This window comes from Rhinolophus ferrumequinum, chromosome 12 (genome assembly GCF_004115265.2).
Source record: "Rhinolophus ferrumequinum isolate MPI-CBG mRhiFer1 chromosome 12, mRhiFer1_v1.p, whole genome shotgun sequence".
Taxonomy (NCBI): domain Eukaryota; kingdom Metazoa; phylum Chordata; class Mammalia; order Chiroptera; family Rhinolophidae; genus Rhinolophus; species Rhinolophus ferrumequinum.
The window spans coordinates 17,191,376-17,197,375 of NC_046295.1; the positions used below are offsets into that span (position 1 = coordinate 17,191,376).

Below are 6,000 nucleotides of genomic sequence, written 5' to 3' on the forward strand. Positions count from 1 at the left end.
TAGGAATCTTATAATCTTAAATCTATGAAACATGGCCCCATAGGATTTATGATGATTAGAAAATGGATATTGTACCATCTCTTTCTAAAAAGTTTATTGAAGGAAGAAAGATGTTCAAGTTCAAAGGCAACACCAGGAAAAAAAAATTGTTGAACATAAACATTACCACCCAAAGCAAAAATTTTTTTTCCTGTGATGCTGAAATGAAGCTGTTTATAATTCCAGTAATGTATGAGACAAGGAGGCAATGAGCAAGACCCACAGGTCATTTAAACTTGCCTCACGATTAGAGTGTTTCCTTCAATGAAATGATAAGCGAAATGGTTAAGGTCACCTCCTGGGTAAAGGAATATCATGTGAACTGTAGTTCCCAGGACATTTTAAAATAAAAACTGAAGTAAAAGGAGGTGCTGTTAAAAGAAAAGGTGAGTCACGGCAAAGAAAAAACGGATTAGCCAAAGATTGAGGCTTGGTTATCTAAGGACCAAGACAAATTAAACTGGGAATGCAGACGTCTAGCTGCTCCAAGAGGTCACCATCATCACCTGGGACCTTGTTAGAAATGCAGTTCTGGACCCAACCCCTGTGTACTTGGTCAAGTCTGAATCTTTGTGGGAGGGACCCAGGAATCTGCTGATTCTTACCCATGCTCAAGTTTGAGAAGCACTAAAGATTATGCATTTTTGAGCTGCCCTCATTCTCTAATATAATGTAAGTGAAAAATCCAAGATAGAGGGAGGGAGCACACTTAATTTGGCATTTTATTTTATTTGAAATTCGCTGTTTAATCTCTTCGGTTAAGCTATGCATTTCTATTAGTTTACCTGCTTGGAAGTAAGTCGGTCACATAATAGATCATAATTTCATGTAGAATTTAGGACTATTTGAGTAAATTATTAACTGGAATAAATACATTTCTGGAAAATTTAACATTATACATGGCAGGAAACCCTGAACAATTGGATGCCACTTTTTCTAAAACAATGTTATGTCCTCTTTGTTTACCTGGGACATTTTTGGCAAGGTATGTAGTATCAGGATGTACAAGAGGATGGAGAAGAGAGAATCGTTTACCAAGGCTTCTATAGATGCCGGTTTTATATTAGGTAAATAGTAATAGGTGTTTTGTTGAATCAATGTTAGTCCATTAATAATTTAAAAGTTTGCCCTTTCCTGTTTCCTTTTAAGGCTGACCCAGTGTCGTAAGAGGCTAACACAGAAGGGTAAAGTAAGACTCCATAAAACCCAGAGAAGGGATTGTAAAACTCCTCTTTGGATCTTGTCTGGAGTCACAGCTGGGGAAAAAACCAAAACAAAACAAAACCTTGAAAGTTATTTTCTCTTTCTCATTTGGAAAAGCATATAATTTTAAAAATAATCTACATTGTTAATATAACTTTAAGCAATGTAAGATAAAAATCTCTTAAAGAATACATGTATGGAGAAAAGGGGAAAAAAGATAGGCATACAAAATTGGGATCAAAATTAACATGACATTTTCAATAAAGTGACTAATTATATTAGAACTTAACAGACAAAATAGAGATTAGAAATCAGCCAAGGTTATTTGTTTTCTCACTAGAGGTAGTAGTTCTTTAAAAAATCCCTGCAATGTTAAGTGAAAACTGACTTAATATTTTTGTTAGTTTTTTTTAATACTAAAATTGTCCCATCTTTGGCCAGTGGTAATCTTTGAGTTGGCTCTTGTGTCCTTGACACAACCCCACTAGTCTTTGAGAGGCTTACTTATTTTCTGGTATGACAGGATTTCCTACCCTAAGGTTGGAATCACCCATTTTCCCCCACTCAGTTGTCCTGATTCTTTTTAATGGTGAGTCATTTTTAGAGACTATAAGTGTGGTTAGGAATATAACCAATATTTTTGGGTACATATTTATTTAAATGTTCAAAAAGGACTTTTTTTTTTTTTTTTTTTTTTTTTTTTTTTTTTTTTTTTTTACCAATTTGGTCTTCTTTGATCACATCCAAACTGGTTATTGTCATTTTAAAAATTCCAATTTCATAAGGAAAAAATAAAGTATTTGCATTGTTTTTATGAACACTTATTTATTAACCAGATTGAATCTTTGCTAGGGTTTATGAATTGTTTAAATTCATTTGTAAATTGCCCGTTCGTGCTCTCAGTTTGTTTGTTATATTCTTTCTGCATATGCCAAGGATAGACCCCCTCATAAATGTTTTAAAAATGAAGTCTGACATACTAATCAGCATTCCATCTTTCTAAGATTCATGTTTCTATTGAAGATTATTTATTAAATAAATATTCTTTGCATACCTATTCTGTGACACACAACAGATATTTATCGACTACGAACTAGTTCCTGGTGATACAGAGGTGAATAAGACACAAAATAATTCCTGTTCCTCTTGGAATACAATTCTAATGGGAATATTAAAATCATTATTATCTCAAAACTACTTTTATAAGAAGGCAATTGTTATATATAGTTATTAAAATAAATAAGAATAAAAATCTACTTTTTAGATAATGTTGTCTCTTATCTTTATTTCAAAATAGCTGATACCTAAATGACAGCATGTTGTGATTTAGTATCCTTAATACTAAGGGTTTGCAACTAGCCCTTGAAATCTAAGTATTAGAATTTCATTCCTTCGAGTGAAATATTACTTCCCATTTTGAAATCACAGATTATATAGGTTCAGCTTTATTATTCAAATATTATTGCATAATTTCTATGGTGACATAATAATAATGAATATTACTGTTTATTGCCATACCTATTCATGTTATTCTATTTTGTAAATAATATTTAATATATTATGAATATTATTATGTTGGTTCACACTGGCAGAACTATAAAAAATAATGAAGTAACATTTTATATGGAAAAAAAGCTTTGCTTAACTAACCTAAAAATTTAAGAAATGAAAATTGGAAATGTATTTATAGGTCTACATCAAGCAATCAAGCATGCATCTTTGACTTTCTTGGATAGTCATGATTTTAATATCCTATTCCATTGTTTCTAAAATTACATTCAGAATCGTCAAAAATCATGCATGCAATCTTTAGCCATAAAATATTAGCATTATTTGTGTTTAGGAATCATTATAGGGCTACTTTGGAAATTATGAATCATTTTTGTGGTAATAGATGCTTTCATTAAAAAAATAAAAATTAGCTGAATATACTTCAGAATTAAATAATTAACAGTAGAAATATATATATATATATATATACATATACATATATATATATATATTTGTTTTTTTAAGGAAAGCCATATAATTGTTGTACATAGACCTAGACTAGAAGAGAATGCTGAGAAATTTTACACAAAGTCATCTGTCCAACCCCACTCCCTCAAGTTGACCACCATGAATTACATTGAGATGGGTGTTACAAGGCCATTTGCACTTCCAAATGAGTTTGAAACTGCATAAATTAGCAGGGAATTGATATCTGTGTATGAGAGAAGCTGGCTGCACATTGAAGACTATAAAATGATCCCCAGCATATAGATATTAGCAGATCATATTTTTTGGTGCTACTATTTGATTTAATAATATGCAATTTGAATTTATACTGGAGCCAAAAACATCTTCAAATCTTCCTAGAAGTGATGGAAAACACTGTCATGTAAGAATACACAGTGCTATAAAGTAAAATGACAGAATGGGATTATCTTAAATATTGAACTTTTACTACTTTCTCTGCAGTCATCGATTAAATCATCGATTAAGATCTATTCTCATATGTGAGAATGCACAAATCCATTATTTACAGTGAAAGATGAGCGATGCTTTGTTCTGCAAATCATCAGGCTAATAAAATTGTGTTTTTAAAGATATTTTCTGAAGGCTATGCAGTTGCTTCAGGAACTTTGCTGCTCTCAGTGTTGCTTTCAATACTATCTCCCACTCCCAGCCCCAAAGTACATCTCTGCTGCATTTAAAAATAAAGATGTAAAAATGCCACTTATTATTTGAAAGTTCTCTAAAATGATACCTAATACCTAATACCACCTAATACCTAAATGAGAAAATAAAGTATCAAAGAAGAAGAAAATACTAATAAAGCAAGTGTTAACTATTTTTATAATGCCTCAGTAATGATGGTATTATCAAAAGTATAGCAAGCAAAAACACTAACAGGCAAGATTTAAATTATCACTAACTAGAGCAGAACTATGAAGAAAGGAATTACAATTAGTAGAACATTGCAATTGCCCAGGTAAATCATGATAAGGAGCAGAAAAACAGCAACTGTGTTATGAATAGAGAGAAGGGAACACGTTTGCACAAATAGCGTAGGCAGGAAATGACGTTCTTGTATATCAGGAGGCTCATACTGTTTGGTAAAATATTGAAATCTTTCCATACCCTTTGGTAAAGAGCTACTGGCTCCAGTCCCTAAACTTGTACACAGCTCGTTTCCTGAAATCTCCAGATTTCCCTATGAACAAAAAACTAGTTTCATGGAACTTTATCAGGGGACATCCTGAGTCCTGCCTTAGCAGTAAGGCTAAAACGAACATCCCTCTGATGTGTCAGTGCCCGTGCCATCCAGATTGTTAAATATTTTTAGTATCACTTTCGTCTTTAAGAAATAGATGTGAACTTCTTTTCTATTTACCCTGCTCAGCACTTGAAATGCACTTTCAATATGTGGATGCATGTCTCTCTTCAATTCAAGAAGATTCTTAGCTAATATGTTTTCGATGATTTTTTTCTCCTCTCCATTTCTTCTATTTTTTTTCTGCAACCCTACTGGACTACTTTTGAAACTATGAATCTGTTCTATGTGTCTCTGACAAGATTTCCCTATTTTTAATCCAGCCTCACTTTATATTATTAACCTAACACTTTAAATGTGCACATTTAAGAAGTCGTTTTTGATTATACTATTATTTTGATTTTTTCTAGAGAGAATCCATCTTCTAGTTGATTTCATTGACTACTTCTTCACTTTTAGTCATGTGTTTTGGATTGCTTGTCAAAAAGGAAACCGCCTTCTATTCCTTTGTCTTCTTATCCTTTCTCCCTCTTTTCTCCAACTCCACAATATCTAATAGTTTTATAAATGCTCTACCTGTCCTTCTACAGGTCTCAGTCCAGATACAGTCATACATTGGTCGCTCAGAGATCTTGATGAAGTGGTAATTTGGGAAGTTGCAGCCACTGAGAGTTAGTAGCTTGTGGCAAGTCGTTATCTGCTACTGTATATCCACTACCTTCTTCCCTTGGTGTTCAGATTTATACAGACAGCCATAATTCAGGGTAAGATTGAGTGGTTAGTTTTCTGTCTCCTTCAGTAGATTGAGAAGAGAGGCCACAAGCCACACATTTCATATAGGGAGGCTAGGTCCAGTTTGCTTTACGTTCCTCATAGGAAGAACTTTTAACCTCCATTCTCCTATGGGAATAGAACTCCCTACTTCCAAACTTGAGGTTCTATAGATATAACTTTTGGGACAGACTATTCTTTGTGTCCTTCTTTCATTATGTGATCATAGAAGTACTTATCTTCCCATTTGACACCAATATTTCATTTTACTTTTACTTTATGCTTTATATTTATGGGCTTAAAAGAAGGGAAGATGGTGCTTTTATCAGTCACGGTTCCAGCAGGAAACAGATGGCACACTCAAATTAGGATAATTCAAGGCAAGTTTTAAAAAGAGACCACTGAAAAAAATGTTGTCAGGGAAGCAAAATCAATACTGTCATATTCCAGAGCTAGTATGGAGTAAGACCTGAAGACAGAAGGAAAGGGAATGGTTAACGGAGGCATGAGGAAATAGGACAACATTGCTCTTTGTATGGATGAAGAAGAAAATCCAACTATATCCCCTTTCCTTCACACGTACACGCAAATTTATGAACCACTCTTTGGGGTGATTTTTTTACAATTTGCCTCGTACACTCCTTACTCCTAACACTGGCTTATGAGTAGATCACGTGTATAGATCCTTCATGTGATGAACCATGAGGGAAAGAGCAACTGTGTAAGCTTAC

At 33.4% G+C, this 6,000-nt stretch overlaps 1 non-coding gene across 1 annotated transcript; it reads left to right on the forward strand.

Moving 5' to 3' along the window:
- The first annotated feature begins 1,175 nt into the window (after window positions 1-1,175).
- LOC117032558 (small nucleolar RNA SNORA26) lies at window positions 1,176-1,297 on the forward strand. The gene has a single exon (XR_004424749.1). It is a non-coding gene; the product is annotated as a small nucleolar RNA SNORA26 (small nucleolar RNA).
- The last annotated feature ends 4,703 nt before the right edge of the window (window positions 1,298-6,000 follow it).